This window comes from Onychomys torridus, chromosome 11 (assembly GCF_903995425.1).
Source record: "Onychomys torridus chromosome 11, mOncTor1.1, whole genome shotgun sequence".
NCBI lineage: Eukaryota > Metazoa > Chordata > Mammalia > Rodentia > Cricetidae > Onychomys > Onychomys torridus.
Window position 1 is genome coordinate 76523293 of NC_050453.1, and position 22731 is coordinate 76546023.

Here is a 22731-nt window from a genome sequence, read left to right on the forward strand (position 1 = left end):
CACCAAAACAACAAAGAGAAAACCTGTCTCAAAAAAAAAAAAAAAGAAAGAAAAAAAAGAAAAGAAAAGAAAAGAAACATTAAAAAAACAACAACACCAAAAAATAAATTATGTTCCTTATAGGGCTCTATCTCAAGTTAATATGAGGGCAAATAATCTTAGGGGCTATGCTTGAGTCTTTATTCCACAGGCTTTATTATGTGTAATTAATGTAAGTAATTAATTTAAAATTGACCTCTACAATCTTCCTCCTTATCCCTGGGGAGACTGTTCAAAGATGTTTTAAAGTATAGCAAAGTCATCAGGTGATCAACTTTCTCACAGAAAACAGCATGGCATTTGTATATTATATACACCTACTCTATACTTTAGAATACCCCAATGTTGCTTTTGACACCTAATAAAAGATAAATATTATATAAACAATTGTTATACTGCATTGTGTAGGAAATTTTGACACAGACAAAATGCCTATGGAAGTTCAGCACAGACACAATACCAGAGGTAATTTCTTAACAAACCATTAAATATCAGGTTGAAAACAACAGCTACAGATAATAAGTATTTGTAAAACAACACATCATTATCAAAAATGAAACTGTGCTTTGTAAACATAAGGCCATGAAAATTAAACCCTGAAGTGACATTAAAAAAAAAAAAAAAAATCTGGGCACCAGTTTGTAATTCCAGTGCTGAATGGGGGACACAGAGAAAGGAGGACCCATTTGGTCTTGTTGACCAGACAGCCCAGTCTACTCAGAAAGCACCAGGCCAATGAGAGTTTTTCAAAGAACAAAAAGGCTGTTGGAAAAATGACTCAGTAGTTAAGAGTACACTGCTCTTACAGAACACCCAAGTTCAGTTCCTATAATCCACATTAGGTGTTCACAGTCACCTGTGATTCCAGCTTTGAAGGGTCCAATGCTCTCTTCTGGTTTCCATAGCCATGTGTACTCATATGCACAGATACCACCTCCCTCAAACATAAATGCACACATTCTTTTTAATCTCCAAAGGAAAAATAAGATAAACAACATCTAAGGAATCACAGCCAAGGTTGTCCCCTGGCTCCCAAATGTGTGCAAACACACATACATTGGCACAAACATGTATGATGACTATTCTTGGTTGTCAACTTGACTACATTTGAAACTAAATGAAATCCAAGCAGTTGAGTACACCTGTGAGAAATTTTTCTTGATTAAATCGTTTGAAGTATGGAAAACCCACCCTTAAATCCAGATCTTTTGATGTGGGGAGATCCATCCTTAATCTAGGCCACACTTTCTGGTGGCAGCCAATATAAAGGACATGGAAGAAGACAGCTTTTGCTCTTTGCCTGCCTGGCCTCACTCTTGCTAGAAAGTCCATTCACTGGCATTAGAGACTACTACTTCTGGATTTCAACATTTATTGAAAAACAACTGAGACATACAGCCTTGTGAACTGAACATCTACTGTATTCTTGCACTTTCTATTGGTAGACAGCCATTGCTGGACTATCTGGACCACAGCCTGTAAGCCATTCTAATAAATCTCATATACATATTCTGTCAGTTCTGTTCCTCTAGAGAACTCTGGCAAACAAATCATTAATATGCATAAACAAACAAAAATTACCTGGAAATTTTTATTCTGAATGAATGCAGTGACATGGCATCCTTCCAATAAGAATGAAAGGAAAAGATAAGGAGGAATGTAAGTTAAGAGAGAGGAATATGCTTTAAAAGACAGTGAGCTCTGCATTTGAAAATCATTTTTGCCAGTATGAGTCACTTCACTTCCCTAAAACTCAGACTTGTAATCAATGAAAGCATTTGACAACAAAAGCAGGGCATCTGTGGCTGCTGCACAGGCCACCAGCAGGCTATTAGTATGCTGGAGAGGTGATGAAGCATTAAGACAGCCTGCCCGCCATACAGAGGTCCCATGTTCTGTTCCCAGCACCCATGTCAGGTGGCTCCTAAACACCTATCATTCCAGTTCCAGGGGATCCCATGCCTGCTCTGGCCTCTGAGGAAACTGTACTCACAAGTGCACATACCCATCCACATGCAGACACACAGGAAGAGAATTAAACATAAATCCTAAAGTTGCAAGTGGCTGTGGGGAGTGTATGTGGGATGCTGCTGTGCTAACTTGGGTGGAAACATTTGCTGCAACTTGACATGCAGTTTAATTCGAACATTCTCACAACTAAAGCAGGGGAGGAAACAGGAAGACTTGAAAAGTGTTTGCCCTCTGAGACTCCTGCCCACATAATTGCAACATTAGTCTTCACAGATTCAAAGAGCACAAAAGGGACTGAGCAGAGAAATCATGTGGTTTCTTCCCTCTTCCACCCTCTTAGTTTTACAAATGGGGAAACAAAGGCCCATCGAGAAGAGCAACAACCCACAGCATTTCTATTAGAGCACTGGCCGGAAAACACGCTGAAGGCACCTGTTATTATTAACTCTAAGGAGCAGGGTTAGGACCACTGGTGCGATTTCACTAAAATTAATCAATTCATTAATAAAAAGGGAAAGACCTGACTAATGGGATGTCCTGTGTTAGTTCTTCCCACCAATTCTTTCTATCCTCTGGGAAAAGTAATTTCATCTCCCCACACCTCAGTCTCAGTATATTAGAAGAGGAAAGAAATGGTTTGGTTTTAACTATTTCCTAAGGATGTTCCAGCTTGGTAATAGTTTTCATATCATGCAATTAATTTATGCTCAGTGACTGTGAATCATCCTAGGAATAGTTTCCCAAAGCAACTAACATCATATCCCCCAGAGAAACATGTGCTTTGCTGTTTTGAAACAGGACTGCATTCTTCTGTAAATTCTAGTCAAGAAACTAATTCTATTGAATTTTTACTCCTAAAATGAAAGTGACATAAACCCATAGTATTAAAAGTGTTACCAGAAAAATCATATTGTTACAGATTCACCTGAAACTCCACCAATGTTTTTGAGGTTTGTCTTAGTTACAGATTCTATTGCTGAGATGAAATACCATGACCAAAAAAGCAGGTTAGGGATAAAAGGGTTTATTTGGCTTACACTTCAACATCACTGTTCATCATCAATGAAAGTCAGGACAGAAACTCAATCAGGGCAGGAACCTGGAGGCAGGAGCTGATGCAGAAGCCATGGAGGGATGCTGCTTAATGGCTTTGTGCCACATGTCTTCCTCATCCTGCTATCTTATATAACCCAGACCCACCAACCCAGGGTTGGCACCACTAATAATGGGCTGGGTCCTTTTCTATCAATCACTAATTAAGAAAATGCCCTACAGGCTTGCCTACAGACCAGTCTTATGGAGGCATTTTCTCAACTAAGGCCCCCTCCTCTGATGACTCTAGCATGTGTCAGTACAATGGTACAAAGGCAAAATACACAAATGTGATGAAAAAGTAGTAGCAAAAAGAGTTATTATTTAACAACAAGGTGCTATAGAATGAAAAATAAAAGTAGATAGCTTTGGAATGTTCATGACGTTTATAAGAAGGTTTATGTTTATTTCTAAAGTATATTAATTGATTTCATGCTACTGCTACCATGCTAGAACATACTTCAGACTTTGTTAGTATTAATTTTAAAGATATAACAGGCAGAATAAAACATCAAAGAATGAAGACCATGAGGAGAGATGATTTCTTGATAACTATAGCCCATTGGCAAGTTTCATTTCAAAGCTCTCCTTACAATTATTTTTTCTCACTATCATCTATTTGTCTATCATATATCTAGCCATGTCATATAATAATCTACCATCTACCAATTTTCAGTGGTCTATCTATCTATCTATCTATCTATCTAATCAGTATCTATATCTATATCTATATCTATATATCTATATATATAGAAAGATATATATATCTACCTATCTATCTATCTAGCCATATACCTTTCATTTATCAGAACTTATGTTGTCCCAATTTTCCATGTACCCAACCTGATCCTAAAAGCAGTCCACATATTATCACCTAATCATTGGTTTGACATTTCGTCATATATTAGATGCAGATTTTCAATTCGATATATTTATATGTGACTATTCATTTAGTTACTTTAGGTCAACCATGTTCTGTCTTTGGGAAATGGAAATGGAAGTTGTATCAGAGTTGAGTGTACATTTTGAGTATGCTAATGCTGACAATTCTCTCAATCTTGAAAGTTAATAACATTTTTAATAATTCAATTCAATAATTGGCACCTTTGGTATGTGTAATGTACAAAAGATACAAAAGAACAATCCAGAGTTTCACATCGCTCCCCACAATGCAGTTAATAGGCATCACAAGTCAGTCTATAAGCCTAGTGTTAGGATAAAGAGGGAGAAGAAGACGTACAGCCCATACTCACACCTGGTTGTCCTTGAGGGATACTCACATAAGCAGGATTCACTCTCAATAGTCTAGCACACATACAAACAAGGTGACCTGGATACCTAGGTTGGCGCCTCTGTGGACTACAGCACTACTTTCATTAAAATGGACCTGTGTAATGGAATGTTTAAGATGGCTGCTTTCATCAATGGGGCAGTGAAAATTTTTGTGTGGATTTTAGAGTCAGAGTATTGGTGTATGTGTAATAGCTAATTATCATTGTCAACATGGCAGAAACCACAATCATCTAGAAGATAAACTTCTGGGTATATCTGTATCTGTGCCAGAATTTCTAGATTAGGTTAATTGAGGAAAGAAAGTCCATTTTAAAGCAAGCAGCAATATTCCATAGGATAGAATCCTAGACTGCATGAAAAGGAGGAGGCTAGCTGTGAACCATCAATCATCCCTCTCTGCCTGCTTCTCTACTTCATACACCATGTGACCAGCTGTCTCAATCCCCCTCTGCCTGCTTCCCTACTACAGAAGCAGTGTGACCAGCTGTCTCAAGCCCTCAGTGCCATGCCCTCCCCATGATGAATTATATCTTTCATCTGTCAGCAAAATATATGTTCCTTTCCTACAGTTACTTTGGTTAGATATCTTATTTACTATAGAAGCATGAAAGTGATTAAAACAACATGCCTGTTCAATATTTTCTATGTAAGGGTCGTAGACAAATCATTACAACTGTGAAGATGTTACATTATAATAGTGATATCTTATGATATCACTGACATGAATATCACTCTTTGCACCAACAATATTATGATAATATTTTATGTTATATCTTACAAGGGCATGTAACAGGCTATATGACACTCAAATGAGCAACTAATATATACATTATAGGCATGTACAATTGCTGCCCAAAGGTTGCATGCATTCTATGGTAGTTGTGAATAAAACCCAGTACATTGCCACATCACAATGTCAAAAGGATGGGCACTCCAGCATTAGAATTTTCTATAACATCAGAACATGAACTAGAATGCCATTTCTTAGAGTTGTGGGTGTGAAGCTTCCTCTTCAGATGAGCTTACAAGGCATTGACAGGCTGATTGTAACATCATTGCTGCTATTCAGGACCAATTATTCCCACCTCTCCCAGTGCTCATCACACTGTAATAGCCTCATGCATCTCTAATGCTCTCTCCTGTTTATCTTGAAATTCCTCAACAGAAGTTGTACTTTAGAATTTGCCAACATTTTGCTGGTTCTACTTCTTTTATTCAGTTTAGTTTCTTCTCTTCCTTTGACTCTCAAGTGCCACTCAATCACATTATCAGAGACAGAGCTGCATCACCATTACTGTGCTAAGGTGAGAATGTATGTACTTATACAAGACCATGACTTTGCCAATTGAGGTGTATAATGGGTATATATGGTAGTGTGTGCTTGTAGTCCAAGAACTGCTATGTGTTTGTGTGGGAGCATATTGGATTCCTGGAGATCATTTGCCTAGAAACTTAGCAAATGTGGTAAGTTCCAGGTGTGTGAGAGACCTCAGTGGGGGAAAAGGGTGAAGAATGACTCATAAATTTGTCCTGTGGCTTCCACATGTATGCACACAAATTGAATATACACATTTGCCCACACACCCACAACCATGCACACATACACAAAAGCCAAAATAAAACAATAGTCATATAGTTAAACCATTAAAATATTAACTTGCATAAGATACCATTCAGCCTAATGAACTGGTATGAGAAAGAAGGACCTCTGTGTTCAAGCCACACCAAGATTCCCACTATTTTTCTGTATAAACTATTTACAAACTATGACCTTTAAGCAATATGCATGATGAGGTTCTGAAGCATCATTCACAGATGTCAGCATATAGTAGTATGTGTGCCAAAAAAGCATTCAACTGTTTTTCTGCAAAGTTGTGAGATTTCCTAGGATATGCAAAATATTATGCCTTTGTGTTCAAATGTATGCTGAGTTATTGAATGTCCAGGTATAAACATATGACAAAATTCATTCTCCAACTCTGCTGAAAGTTTGACAATAGTTGGGGAGAAAGTTGTTGTGGTGGTTTGGTTGGGAATGGCCCTCATTGGCTCATATGTTTGAACACTTGGTTTTCAGTTGGTAGAGAACTTTGGAAAAGAATAGAAGGTATGGATTTGGAGAAGGAGGTGCATCACAGAAGTGGCCTATGAGGCTGCAAAAGTTTCCCACTATTCCCAATGAACTCTCTGTCTTCTGCTTGCAGTTTTGAGATGTGAAATTTCAGTTGTTCCTATTGCCATGCTTCTGCGCTAACACCACGGACACAATGAACTATAAGACCAATGAAATGCTTTATTTTATAAGTTGCTTTGGTCATGGCATTTTTATTACAGCAACAGAAAAGTAACTGATAGAGAAAGAAATTAGAACCAAGAAGTAGGCTATTACTTTGACAGGCCTGGCTGTGCTCTTTTTAGGAGGAATGTGAAAGACTTCAGATCTTTGGACTAGAAAAGTGATGGAATGCTCAATGGACCATCCTAGGAGGAGTCTGGATGACAGTAGTGTGGAGAGCAATGTAGAAACCCAGGGCAAGAGGTTTCAGAAGGGGACAACATTACCAACTCAGCTAGACACCATTCCTGTGTTATTTTGGCAAAAACTAGACTCTTCTTGCCTGCATCCTAAGAACCTTCCTTAGGCTTAAATAAAAGTGGTGGACTAACTTCTTTAGCAGAGGAGATTGCAAGACAGCCTAATATTGACTCTGGTGTGGTTACAAGTAATAGGTGCTATGCAGGTCCACAATAAAAATGAACAAGCAGGGCAGAAAGAAACAGAAAATGTTGAAGAGAAAAGGAGCACTAGGGAATGTAACACTGGAGCCAAGGCTTGTGCTAAAAAAGATAAGAGATTAAGAAAAGGCCAAATCTTCACTGGAACAAAAGGAAGGATGCCCTCAGGCCAGACTTCACTCAGCTAAGCTTCCAATTTGGGAAAAGAAAAGGCCTAAGGAGATTTCTGCTCCTAAAAAGCAACAAGAAGAGAAGATGCTTCAATTGTTATTCAGTGGGATGAGGCTCCATCTCAAGTGGGCAGTCAAACTTAGTAATATCATCCATGAACTTCTGATTTTGTTGTTATGAAGGATACAAGAGCAAATGTGTTCTGGGACCTTCCTCCACTGTTAAGGACAACCATTGAGGCCAAAGTGTTACAGAGAAGTCAATGCATGAAGTCCCTGAGTGGACAAGAGGCCCAGAGAAGTCAATCTGGAAGCTGTGAAAGTGAAACCCAAATTGTATTGAATATCTCAAAATATTAGATGTGCCAAAGGCATGGGACATCTGCCTAAAACAGCTGGATACCGGCAGTAGAAGCTATGGAAGAGATTAAAGTTGGCACTGCAAAACTTGAAGGGGAGAGTTATCTAAGCCCTTTGACATCAGACATGAAAATAGAATATTTGAATTTGCCCTTGCTGTGGATATTGCTCTGTGTAAATAAAGTTCTGATTGGCCAGTGGCCAGGCAGGAAGTATAGGCAGGACAAGAGAGAAGAGAATTCTGGGAGGTGGAAGGCTGAGTGGAGAAAGACACCGCCAGCGGCTGCCATGACAAGATGTAAGGTACTGGTAAGCCACGAGCCATGTGGCAAAGTATAGATTAATTGAAATGGTTTAATTTAAGATAGAAGATGTAGATAACAAGAAGCCTGCCATGGCCATACAGTTTCTAAACAACATAAGATTCTGTGTGCTTTCTTGGTTGGGTCTGAGTGACTGTGGAACTAGCAGGTAAGAGAGATTTGTCCTGACTGGGCCATGCAGGAAAACTCTAACTACATGCCCTCCTGACTTTCAGACTTGCTTTGATCCAGTATTTCTTCCTTGTGCTCCCATAATGGTAGACTGTCTTTAAATCTCCTCTGCCAAAGAAATTAGGCCATAAATTTTTACGTTAGCCTCAGGAATATTCTTAGGATAAAGGCAGAAAGCAGCCACAGTCTTTGCCAAAATATCACATGAATGGTCTCTAGCCCAGTTACTAATATTGTTCTCTCAAGTTGGGCCTCCATAATCTACATTTTGAGATGATAATGTGTAATCCATGCTGTTATATGTTGGAAGCATATGATTTTATTTTTTGGTTTTACAACAGGTAAGTATCAAGGAATTGCCTTTAGGCTCAGAAAAGACTTTGGAATTTAAAAGTTTAGAGACTTTGAATAACTGTAGGGATTGTGAAAGTTGGATTAAGTGCATTTTGCACTATGAGGTATGGTCACAAGCCTATGGAAGTCAGGGAGTAGAAGGTGGTAGTTTAAATGATAATGGTACCAATAGTTTCATTGGTTGAGTTATTGGTCCCCAGTTGGTAGAACTATTTGGGAAGGGTTGGGAGATGTAGCCATGGAAGGGATGGTGTGCCATAGGGGTAGGTCTTGAGTCTTCCAAAGTACCCAACCACCCCAGTGTGTTCGCCTCTTCTTGCTTATGGTTTTAAGATTTGAGACTTCAGCTGTTCTTGCTGCCAGTCATCTGCTCTACCTCCATGGAGTCTAAACCTCTGAAACAACAAGCCAAATTAAATGCTTTCTTTTATAAATCACCATGGTCATAGAGTTTTATTCCAGAATTAGAAAAGCAACCAATATAGACTGTGTAAGAACAACCCATGTTTCTATTTGTTGTGAGTGTCTTGAATATTACAATTAAGTGAGGGATTCCAGGCATTCTGCTGGAGATAGATGAAGGGGATGGAATTTCAGTAAAGTCTGGCCAGTTGATACAGCTTCTATGTTCTCCAAGGGTTAACTGACAAAGAAGGAATTTCCATCTACAAAGTACAAGACACAAGGCTTAGGATGAGACCCTTTAGCATAATATCTACCATATAAAGAGATGAATTCATCATGACTATTTGTATTGGGCAATTCTAAAGCTACATTTTTGTGCATGTGTTATATAATGGTTCTAATTAAAATCATAAGTTTATGCATAAAGGGGCTGTGGAGCTGGCTCAGTGGGTCAAGTGCTTGTTACTCAAGCATGAGAACCTGAGTTTGAGCCCCAAACCCATGTGATAAAATTAGATGTTGTGGCATTTGCTTGTATTCTCAGCCTAATGGAGGCAGAGCAAGCAGATTTTCTGGCTAGCTAGTTTGGACAAATCAGGGAGTTCCAGTCTAATGACTGATTTTGTGTCACAAAAACATAAGAAATAATATTTGAAGTTATCCTCTGGCTTTCACACATTCCTACACACACTCCTACACACACACACACACACACACACACACACACACACACACACACACACACGTACACACACGTACACTAAAGACATCCAAAGAAAAGAAGATATTACAGAAAGAGTGTGCTGACTAGCCAAGACAGGATATTCTGAAACACCCTCTCTCAACAACTCTATTGTAAAATCATTCCTTTTCAATGCCCCAGAAGATCAGTTCTCTAGAGCAGGTCACTAGACATTCTACCTGCTTCTTCTGGCTCTCATTTAAGGAGCTGTAAACTGTTTATATACAGAGCCACAATTTAATTTCCTTTCATATTTTTCTCTCATTACATCTGATTGGTATTATTATGATGATTATTGTTATTAATAATAGTAATTATAGATGCTACCCACTGTTCATCTGTTGCCATGGGGGTCACCACTCAGAATGAAGACAAATAAAAGGAATTTTTTTTAAAGAGAGAAAGGAACAAGAAATAACTCTGATGATTAAAGTTACATTCAGCACATATATCTGTCTGTTTGCACAGCTTCCCAGAAAAAAAAAAATACTATAGTTTTTTTTATCACAGTGCTTGGAAAGAAGGGAAATCTACAGATTGTCAATACCCTGCTTAATTGAACTGAAATCACTGTAGGGAGCTACTTATGTTCATTTAAATCGTGTGCCAATTCACTTATTCTCCAATTGTAATAAAACAAATCTATACTAAGGTCTCAGGGGTCACTTCTGTACAGATACGCATGTTGACAAAGTGAATTTTTTATGCCAAGGGTAATGACAGTTTAAATAGTCCTCAAAGTACTATCTCTACTTATTCACCATCTGCTTATGGATAGTATTCTGATATCTCCCAGCTTTTTAAATTGATACTTATTTTACTTTACCTGTTTGTGCCCTGTCCCTCAATTCATCTCATAAATAGTAAAGGGTAAGTAACATTGGCTTAGCCTGGGCCTCCATGGTTTCTACAGGCATATGTGGTAGAGGATTACATCATTAGATCTAGCTTCAAATGCTCTATCTACTACCTACCAGATTCCTGGAAGAAGTAGGTCAGTTCCACAAGTCTCAGTCCATTAGTCTTTTAACTGGGCAGAGTCTAGTGTACAGTGCTATGAGCAATACATAAAGACACACAGGATGGCCCAAAGCATAGCGTCAACTCAGTCTAGAAGTTCTCCCTAACACTTTCCATGGTTCTTGACTCCTATTCAACAATGAAGCCAGGAAGCCAATCTGCTGATGCTATCCCAGGGTATGTGAAATGTTAATGGAATAAAAATAGAACTCAGTAGCAGGAGAGACTACAGAATCTAAACATTCTTGAGGAGGAGTAACTACATTTTTTGTTTTCCACTTTATCATTTATATGTATGTTTGTATGTATATTTGCATACATGTGGAACCATGTATGAGCAGGGGTCCAGGGGCCTATGTGTGTTTATGCATGTGGAGGCCTAAGGTTGATGTTGTGAATCATCCTTGGTCACTCTTTCAACTTATTCATTAACATAAAATTTTCTCAAACAAACTCCAAGCTTTCCACCTGGCAAGTATCTGTAGTCAATTTGATCTGGGAAACTCTTGCTGCTCCCTTCCCAGCATGGAAGTACAGGTGAGTCACCACTCCCATCTGGCATTTGCATGGGTTCTGGGGACATGAACTCCAGTCTGACAGTTTGCATGGCAAGAATTTTAACTATAGAGCTATCAGTACACTTTTTTTCCTTTTGATTATTATTGTTACATATCTATATAAAAAATGTAAATACAACCTGCTGAGTCCATTTAGTACAGAAATACAGTTTTAATGAAACATATTGAATGAACAAATTGAAGACATCAGGGAGGATAATTTTCAAATCCTAGAACCAACAAAAAATGATGGTACAATCTACCAGGTCTGCTGGGACATAGCTAAGACAGTCAGTCCTTAGATCAAATTATATAGTGATAAGCTCTAGCATTAGGAAATCAGATCTAAAGTAAACAACCTAGTGATGCTCCTAAAATCTTTAGGAAAACAAAAAGCTAATTGCAAAGTGAGTGTGCAGCAAGAAACAACCAAAGTTAGGGTGGAAATCAATGAAACAGAGACTACAAGAAAAGTACAAACCATTAATCAACTAGAGATGGGTCTTTGACAAGTTAATAAGTTTGACAAACTCAGTCAAACCCATAGAGATAAGATCCAAATTAATAAAATCAGAGATGAACAGAGAATGTTAGAACAGTCTAATCCAATCATTTTACTGTTAGAAGCAAGTCCGGGAACCTATGATGTAGGCCCCACCTTACCTTCAACCTTTATAATGGGAAGGATGGCAATTGGTATAAAGCAGTCTTTACCTCCTTTAAAAGCCAAATAGTTTTGCCAGGAGCTGTTATTTCTCCCAAGAGTATCAGCCCAGCTGCTTAGGGAGGACTGCATCCCTGCCTGCTGTATGTAGCACAGCGAGCTGCTTTTAGAACAGGGCTCCTCTGTCTGTGGCATGCATTACCAGTTCCCAGCCACTGCGCTCCTTGCATTAGCTGTGATGTACAGAGTATCACACCCATCATCACTCTTCTGCCTCCTGTGCCAGCCACATTTACGACTTCCAGACAACCTCCTTGACTGTGATTTATCCTTCGCATCACTCCAGCCTTTACTTTTTACGTAGCTTTTTGGAGAGTTATTTTTCTTTTTCCCTTTCTTTAAAGTAGATGACATGATCAAAGAGACCCAGGAAATCTGTTTTATAGTGTAACAAGGTGGTGGATTAGATTCCACATATACTAAATCATATTTGGTAGCTGAGTGATATAAAAAAAAGTTATGTGTCTAGGATGTGCAGAGCTCTCTGTTAGTGACATACACAAGGCTAGCATAAGGTCTCCAGGATGGATAAATACTGTAGACCCTGAGCTCTAGAGCATATAGCTGGGGCTGAGGTTTAGCTCAGTAAGTAGTATGCTTACCTAGCATGAAAGAAGACCTGGCCTTGATCCCTCGCCATACATAAACTGGATTTGGTGGCACATGCCTGTGATTTCTGTACTTTAGATAGGAAGTCAAGAGGATCAGGAGTTCACAATTATCCTCAGCTACATTGTGCTACATTGGCTACATGAGATCCTATCTAGAAAAGTTTGTAGTGATTGGCGGAATAGAGAAGAACTTTTTGCATTGCTTTCTCATTGAGATATATATGTGGGACAGAAAACTTGGAGGCTAGAAGACTCAGGTCTAGGACCAGCCATTTCTCCCACTGATCTTCACTGTTTTATCTTTGTGGCATGGAAGGTTTCAAGTCAAAATTTACATATATGTTAAGAAGAGGAGAGTGAAGCTGTGGGTGTTTCCTGCAGTGGTCTGACAGGTGTTTGTTTTCTCTCCTTCTTGAGACCCTTGTTGTGGCCTCATGTCACCTAGACTGATCATGAACTATTCTTTTTAAAAATGATTCTTTTTAAGAGGTTGGAGAGATGGCTCAGCAGTGAAGAGCACTTGCTACTGTTCGATCCAGGCTTAATTGCCAGCACACACATTGAAGTTAGCAACCCTTTGAAACTCAAATTCCAGGAGATCTGATACCCTCTTCTGGTCTCCATGGGCATGAGGTATGCACATGGTACATGCACACAGAAATAAACAAATGCTCATACACATAAAATAAAGATAAATAAACCCTTACATGTGTGTTCACATCTATATGGGGGAATACATAGGCGCCCACATGCCACAGTGCACATATGAAGGTCAAAGGACCACATGCAGCACTTGGTTCTCTTCTTCTACCATGTAGGTACCAGGGATCGAACTTAGGTCATCAAGCTTAGCAAGTCCCTTTCCTCTGAGCTAACGTGTGCGTCTTTGAACTCTTTACACAGCCAAAAATGACCTTGAATTTCTGATATTCCTGTTTCTATCTCTCCAGTGCTGGTCCAGACATACCCTCCTACTACTTTCTTTATACAATACTGGAGATGGTACCCAGGGCTTCCTGTAAGCTAGGTAAGCACACTACCAACTGAGTTATATCTGTAGGTCTCGTCTCAGAAGTATCAGAAGTATGTGGCCTTGGAAGATTTTTGTGGCAGACTTTATGTAGGTCCAGTCTCGAGATGAAACTGGAAACTTACCCAAGTCTAACTTCAGTTCTAGCATGTGTCATTTTCACTATAGAAGAATCTTGAGCCTTGATCTTTCCCAACCTCTGCTTTCTATAAATAAAAATAAGAAATGATCCTTCCTTCATGCATCACCATGTGGATTAAAGGTAATAAACTCTATGAATTTACAACCCAGGGCTCTTAACCCTCCATTTAGAGATGTACAAAGGTCAATATCATACCACAGAACTTCCTGAGACCGAGTCAAATGCAAAGGACTTATCTTCATCTTCAGAAATTTTAGTAAAGGGCACCATTTATATTTGCTTTTATAAGACCAAAGAGAAAGATAATATTCTCCCCCATGTATGTATGTATGTATGTATGTATGTATGTATGTATGTATGTATGTGTGTGTGTTCATATGCATGTAAGTGTACATGGTTTGGGGCAGCAGGTGGCATCCTCAGATTTTCTCCTATTTATTTACTAAAGAAAGGCCTCTCACTAGACCTATAATTCATCAATTAAGCTATTTCCCCCAACAGGTCTCCCTAGTGAGCCTGTGTATCTGACTCCTGAGTGCTGAAATTAAAGATGGGCCACTGCAACTGCTGAGCTTTTTCATGTAGATTCTGGGAATCAAAACTCTAGTCCACCTACCTACATGCCAAGCTTCTCCTCTCCTAAAACATCTCCCAGGCTGGAGACAGCTATTTGTAAATGTAAGGTTTGTCTATTCTGCTTATACTCTGTTTCTGGAGAAACATGCAAAAGGAAAGCTCAGGGACATTTGAATTAATTTACTTTTCAGTTGACACTCTTACTCCCAAGCCTATCACAACATAAATGGCATTGTCTCTGTTACATGCCATCCTATGTGGGCAGCTTTTTCTAACTCCTCCAGGTCTCATTCACCCTAATTAAAATAAGAACAATGTCTTTACCCACTCTTTCTGTAAAGCTACCTACACCACAGTTGACAAGAGTATCTCATGAACCTCTGCCTAGCATTTTTCCATTACTATGATAGAATACATTGCACAAGTAAATTAGGGAATGAAGAGTTTACTTTGGTTCACAGTTTAAGCATTGTAAGGAAATCATGGTAGCAGGAGAATGAAGTATCTGGTCACATTATATCCACAATCAGAAAGCAGAGAGATGAATGCTTTTTAAAAAATATTTATTTCTTATGTATACAGTGTTCTGACTTTAAGTCTGCCTGCAAGCCAGAAGTGGGCACCTGATCTCATTATGGATGGCTGTGAACCACCATATGGTTGCTGGGAATTGAACTCAGGACCTCTGAAAGAGCAGCCAGTGCTCTTAACGACTGAGCCATCTCTCCAGCCCCTGAGATGAATGCTTTTGCTTGGCTTACTTTCTCTTTTGCTATAGCCCAGTATCCAAAGCCATGGATGGTGACACCAACAGCGGATGAGCCTTTTCAGCTCAGCTAAACTAAAGAAGATAACCTCCCATAGACAGACCCAGAGACTGACCTAAGCTAATCAGTCCTCAACTGCTGTGCCTGGAGGCTTGTCTCCCAGGTAATTCTACATTCTGTCAAGGTTAAGAACTACTGCTATCACCCCTCCACCACCCAAGCAATATACACTCTTTATCTTATCGAGCTGAGAGCTCATCATCCTTCTATGACTTTTGCTGATTTCAGTAATAGATCTTGAAATCAGTAAGAGTTTGACATTTGGTTTAAAATAAGGTTTTTGCTTATATTCTTGACAGTTATTTGTTGCAAATAGTGCTACACTGGGAAAAGGTAAATGTCCATCATAAGACACCTGAATGAATAAGTGTACTTGGCTGATACAGTGAGTACAATGAAGGCACAGTAAATAATGTATGTGGTATTTAGGCTGATCTAAACTGATTTCTATTGTACACTGTCAAGTGACAGATGCAAGTATTGATGCAGAAAAGAGGATGCTACTTACTGTGTACAGTAAGTGAGAAAAATGAACACAAACAATCAGCACAAAGTAGCATAAACATATATCTAGAAGAGATGGATAGGAATGGGTTGAAGGCAATAGAAGAGGGAGCTTTCTCTGATCAGCCATGGTGTATGACTTCTGGTGTTTTGATTTTTGACTTTCCTTGGGTTAAGAAGCACCTAATAGACTAATTAAAAATTTAAAAATCCAAAGAATGAAGAAACTGTAATCCTGACTTCTGCTTATTAACCAGGTGAAAATTCCTAAATCAACATTAAAATGTTAAAAATAACCACAGAACTAAACAAAAATAATAATTCAAGTAATTTCTGAAGACAATGCTTTGTCTAACAGTAAACTTGGCAGAATATAATCTAAGGCTGAAAGCTAAATGATGCTCAAGGCAGTCTTAAACATGACTGTGCTTTGGCCCTGATATTACAGATTTGAATCTGAGCCTGTTTGCTATGTATTATAGGATGGGATAAGTGAGAAAAGGCAAGTCTCAGGCAAGTCTCACAGGGAAGAGAGACATAGAAGAAACAATAATCGGAAATTTTAGTGCTTTGGGGTTTGCATGAGAGGAAGCTTCATTGAACTCATAATTTAAACATAAATACACATGCACATGCACTTCTTCAACGTGTTAATGGCAAAATATTGATGTGATGATCCAGCCTCATACCTTCAACTTGATTTCCAAATAACAATCTTTATAGTAGGAAATAAACAAAGTCAGGAAAATATCCGGATCTGGTATAGAACAGGCCAAGTTCAATGTGATACTTTGAGTCCTTTTTTGCTTGTAATAGATAATACTGTCATGATCTAGTAGAAAGGGCTTTGAGCATGTCAATGAGGACTATGCCACAGATGTAGAAAGAGGTTGATGTGGTGCTATAGGCTGGTGTCTCAGACTTCATAAAAAGGTGAAAGGATAATTGAGCAACAATATTCATTCTTAACTGCGGATATAATGTGCGTAGCCTTCTCACACTCCTGCCATGCTGCACCCTCAAACTGTGAGCCCAAATAGACCTTTTCTTAAGTTGCTTTTGGCAGGCATTTTGACAGAGAAACGTGAGGAATACATTGCTGCAGAAACAGGAAGATGCTCCAAGGGGCATGCACAAACAACACAGCAACTGAATAAGGGATCATCACTAGCTCTGTATAAAAAAACTGAGCATCTAAACCACTATTGGGGCCAGTGAGATGGATTCTCAGGTAAAAGTACTTGCCACATTCTCATTTGTTTGTTTGTTTTTCATACACAGGGGATGGGATCTGGAGACAGAGAAAGAGAGAGAAGGGAGAAAGGTATGATAAATGTCAGTGTAATAATGTCTGAGACTTTTACAGAGTGTGAAGAGATGCTAGGGAACAGGCACATTAACCAAATGTCTGCATGAACCACCTGAGGTATCTGAGTAATGATAAATCATCTTCACAGTGCAGAGACCAGGCATACTACTCCAGCCAAATGATGATGAGCTGAGCATCCTCATTCTGAAACAACCTGACTCCGTGCATCTGTTGACAGGAGGTATCAAGGACACATGGCCCATGAGGTTTCTTGCCAGTGTCCTCACAGTGAGTAAGGAACCAAACTATACTGTGCTATACTGCACAGGGTAGTTGTATAATGACTGGACACTCTACACAAAAGTCTGTCTCAGGGAAACCAATTGTGAAGGTTAATTTTTATTTTATCTTAACTGGGTTGTAAACAACTGAGATGATTAAGAAAGGAACACTTGCCTGGAGAGCAGGGATGTGGTCTCCTAGACTTGGGGCACAGATGGGATAAGAGTGAAGAAGGAGAAATTGAATAGCTCTGCTTTCTCCTGTCCAGCTTCCCAGCTGTTCTGCTTCACATGGCCCTTCCCACCATTAGTGATGGACATCTCTCAACCAAAGTGAGTCTTTCCTGTCTTAAGATTCTTCCCAGAAGTGTGTCACATCAACTAAAGAGAATTTAGACACCATAGGAACAAACAAAATGGGTCTACAGAGATGGCCCACTTTGTAAAGTACTTGCTGCATGAGCATGAAGACCTGCGTTTAGACTCCCAGAGTCAGTCCCGGGAAGGCTGAGGCAGACTAACCTGGAGCTCAGTGGACAACCAAGCAAGGTGAAGTAATCAACTTCAGGTTGGTTAAAAACTATTATCTCAAAAACTAAGGTAGAGTGATCTAGGAATGCACCTAATGTTGACTTTTGACTTATGTATGTGTATGCACACATATGTATGCTCACCACATATGGATGCACACCCACATGAACAAGTGCTCATGCATCACACCCACTCTTCACACCCACCCCCTCCTCTATGCACCACACATATCATACACATACACACATACATATATATGTATGTATATATAATATATATGTATATGTGTGTATATATGTATATATAATATATATGTGTATATATTATATATGTATATATATATGCCATGTACTATACACATGCAGAAAGACATAGAGACAAACAAACAAACATACACAAACACAAAGTGGGAGAGAGAGAGAGAGAGAGAGAGAGAGAGAGAGAGAGAGAGAATACAAGAAAAGAGGAAGTTTAGGAGGTGAGGAATTTCTATTTTGAAAGCAAATAATGGGTCGTGAAAGCCAAATATACAGCATGAGCAATGCTTTCATTTTGAACAAAAATATGAAAAAAAGGTGCTTCTTATTTGATGTACAGTGTCAGGTATTTTCTTGTGGTTTACATTGATTATACCCTATAATCTTCACAATAAATTTACAAACAGGTTTTATTATTAATAACAGAGGAAGACACTGAGGACGAGGAAAATTAAAGCCCCTAAATCAAACAACCTGACAAAGCTAGGGAGTGTCAAGCTAGATTCAAACCAACTCACACTCTTAAAGATTCACTTGGATTCAACAGATACATGATTTGATCAAAGGCCCAGAAATATAGTCCTGGCCAAAGTCTCTTCAAAGGAGCTGAAAAGGAGTGTTTGGATAAAGATGGGGTAGGGGAAATTCCTGAGAGGAAAAATGGTGTAAAACATACGACATGAAAGTGGCATCGCATTCTCACATTTTGAAAATGCCGCCATGACTGTATTAGTTTTCCTGTCTCTGTGGTAAAGACCGGAAGTGAAGCAGCTTAGGGAGGAGAGGCTTGTTTTGGCTCATGTGTTTGGTCCATGATGGTAGAGAAGGCATGGAGGTGGGAGCATGAGGCAGCTGGTTACATAACAACTGTGGTCACAAAGCAGAAGGAAACAGCTAGAAGTAAGCTGGATCACAACCTTTATGTCCATCTCCCAGTAGCCCATTTCCAGGAAGATGCTGCTTCAATCATATGAGCATGTACAGGACGTTTCATATTCATACTCATACTCTAACTAGGGCAGACAACAGTCAACATTTCTAATGATACATATATATATATATATATATATATATATATATATATATATATATATATATATATATATATATAGAGAGAGAGAGAGAGAGAGAGAGAGAGAGAGAGAGAGAGAGAACCTGCAAACACTTGCATACTAAGAATGTATGGTGAGCTGGAGCTCCTGTGTCAAGAGGCCGTGCTTGGCATTTTATGTATATGACTTGTCCCCAAAAGATTCATGTGCCACAGTATTGTTTTCCTCCTGTTGTAACACAAATCTTTTGTTGTTGTTGTTTTGGGGGGTTGTTTTTACATTTTTCTTTATTAAGAAATTTTCTACTCACTCCACATGCTATACACAGAACCCCCTCCTCCCTCCTGCCACCCCTCAGCCCTCTTTCCTAAGCTACCCCACATCTCCACATCCCCCAAATCAAGGTCTTCCATGAGGAGTCAGCAGAGCCCAGCACAATGAATCTAGGCAGGTCCAAGCCCCTTCTTACTGCACCAAGGCTGTGTAAGGTGTCATACCATAGGCTACAGATTCCAGAAGCCTGCCCATAGAACAGGGACAGATCCTGATCCCCCTGCCTGGGTGCCCCCCAAACAGTTTGAGCCAAACAACTGTCTTCCTTGTCCAGAGGGCCTAGTCCAGTCCCATGGGGGCTCCACAGCCACCAGTCCACAGTTCATCTCTGCACGTCCTCCCATCATGATCTTGACGTCCCTCGCCTGCAGTATCTCCTCTCTCTCATCAGTTGGATTCCCAGAGCTCAGCCCAGTGCCTGGCCGTGGATCTCTGTATCTGCCTCCATCTGTCACTGGTCAAAGGCTCTATGATGACAGCTAGGTTATTTGCTAGGCTGGTCACCAGAGCAGACCAGTCCAGGCACACTCTGGACCACTGCCAACAGAGCAAGGTGGTTTCAAACTTGAACCTTAAATGAATCTTAAAAGGTCTTATTAATAAAAACAAACCAGGAGCCAGATATTGGGGTGAATGCTGGAAGGAAAGAGAAACAGAACAGGCCACAGTTAACCTCACCTCACCTCACCAGTTCCTCAGCGATCTTGTTTCCTCAAACTAGAAGCCTGGGTCTTCATTTGGAATGAATCTAAGTTGAATTGCTGCTAAAAGCCTAAAAGCTTAACCAGCTCTGTCTAGTTCCTGGTCCTCACACCTTATATACCTTTCTGCCTCCTGCGTCACTTCCTGGGAATAAAGGTATGGGTCAACATGCCTGGTTGTTTCCAATATGGCTTTGAACTCACAGAGATCCAGATAGATATCTGCCTCTGGAATGCTAGGATTAAAGGCATGTGTGCTACCATTGCCTAACCTCTATGTTTAATATTATGTCTGTTCTGTTCTCTGACCCCCAGATAAGTTTATTAGGGTGCACTATATTGGAGAACACAATATCACCACATCCTGTGATATCCTAAGAGTGATGTCATGTTTTAGGATCTTGTGACCTTAAGAGAGGTGATTAGGTTTGAGGTAGGCTTAATGATAGTCTCCCATTGCAGAGAGTTCTCCATCTCACAGGACTGAACTGACTACAGGAACCTAAAATGCAAGTTTGGTTTTCTTGACACACCTTCTTGCTTTCTCTCTCATGCTGTGTCTTATCTTACACAGGCACCATTTGCTGACACCTTTCATGTTCTGAATAAACCAGAAAAACCGTAATTATTTAGCAACAAAACCAGTGAGCTAAATAAACTTCTTTACTTTAGAAAATATTCAAGCTAGGGTGTTTTGTGGCAGCAACAGAAAACAGACCAAAATAATCCACAGAAGGAAAGAGCAACAAGAAAAGTGTCCCCAGGAGAATTGTTTCTCTGCTTCCAGCTTCACAGAACAAAAGTTGTAAGCTGCCACTAAAGCTAGGCTCTTTCATTCCTTAAGGTGTCTGAACTAACTTTGATTCCCCATCTCTCCCTGGAATCCAGGACTCAGAGCAAAAGTGAGCAAGAACAAACAAGCATTCTGGGAGGAACCTTTGACCTTGTTACTTGTCTCTTCTGAACAGGAAAAAATGTTCACAATGTTCATACAGCTAAACTCTATCCCTCTGTGGGAATCCCTTGGCAAACTATAGCCCTGAAACAAGGCATCTATGACCTTACTCACTCCCAATGCTGGTATTTCTCTCTCCTTTTCTTTGTTTGCTCAGAGACACCTATCTCCAAAATTTTATTTTCAAAGAGGCTGTTTGGGAAGGATTTGGCAATAAGCATAGTGAATAGGCTCCAAGAGGATGTCTGTTCTTCTCCCTCATCCTCACCTTAGTAGGAGTTGATATCTACTTCTGTATAATACTTCTCCAGGGCAGCCATATACCCATGGTCTCAGAGATATCCTATCCTATACCCTAACCCCCAAATCAGAGTACCAAGACCTTGGCATACTTCAGGTCAAACTGTGGTTCATCAGGTGGTTGTATGGCTTAGCATACACATGGCACAGTGAACCTTAACCAAGTACAAGCTATCCTGTCAGGGAGGTCATTGAAGTGGGAGCTTGAGGCAGCTGGTCCCACGGCACATGCAATCAGAAAGCAGAAAGAGGAATGTGGGTTCTCAGTTGCCTTGCTTTGTATTCAGTCCAGGACACTAGCACAGGATATGACGTCACTTAGACTTAGGGTGGGTCTTCTCACATAAATCATTACAATCAGGAAACTTCTTCACAGAAATGACCAGAGATTTGTCACCAATATTTTAAATTGTGAAAAGATGACAATCAATATTGGCATCATTGTGCACTTCACATTTGATTCCCTTGAGCAGCACAGTGAAGCAACACTTCATGGCAGCAATGATGGCAGTCACATCTTTGGGTACCATATCTCCATGGTACACTTGGCAGCAGGCCATGAATTTACCATGCCTAGGTCCACATTTCACTATCTAGTTGGGTCTTAGAAGCAAGTGTTAGTGATTCCAAACAGTACAGATGCTCATGGCAGGCCTTCTCTACAGAGATTACTGGCACATAAGTAGTCATGGGCAAGTGGGTAAGACATGGAAGCATGATGCCACCAGGAAGCTTTTCTTAGTCAGTCCCACTTCTGCATTCATTTTGTACCTTGATACTCCTAGCCTTGTGAAACTATTTCAGCAGCGTTTAGAGACTGCTAGATGCTGAATAAGAGATATCTGATCCATCTCCTCATTTTACTTAGCTTGTATATACATCCATTGAAGAAAGAATAATTACTCTTATTTATACCTATAAGGTAGTTGAGCCTCACAGAAGTTAAGTAAGTTGGTCTGTATTCCATAGCTAGAAAACATCTACATAAGTAAATGAATTAAATATAAGTGAATAAATGAAATTGATGTGAGGGCTGGGTGACTTCATTCTTGTGTTACACACGGGTTCTTTGTGAATGGATGCTAATTGTTAACAGAACACAAGCCATCATATTGATTGATGTTTGTTGGCTTCTCCTGTGCCTAGAACTAGGGACATTTATCTGCACAGAAAAGTATACAGGTCCAGCCATGACAACCCTGTGCTCAAGGCTTAAGAAAGGCTCCCTTAACCATGGAAAAAATGAATAAAGTAGGGGCTTCACTAAGTGCTCAACACTGGGCTTATTGCCTTGAAGATGTATGTCCCAAAGCCACAAATCTGTGTAGCAGTTACTATCTCCATTTTTAAAGGGAAAAATTATTA

At 39.7% G+C, this 22731-nt stretch overlaps 1 protein-coding gene across 2 annotated transcripts in view; it reads right to left on the reverse strand.

Moving 5' to 3' along the window:
• The window catches only part of Cntnap5 (contactin associated protein family member 5), a 902127-nt gene that overhangs the window by 272783 nt on the left and 606613 nt on the right, over positions 1-22731 (reverse strand). The gene's annotated exons all lie outside the window — the stretch shown is intronic.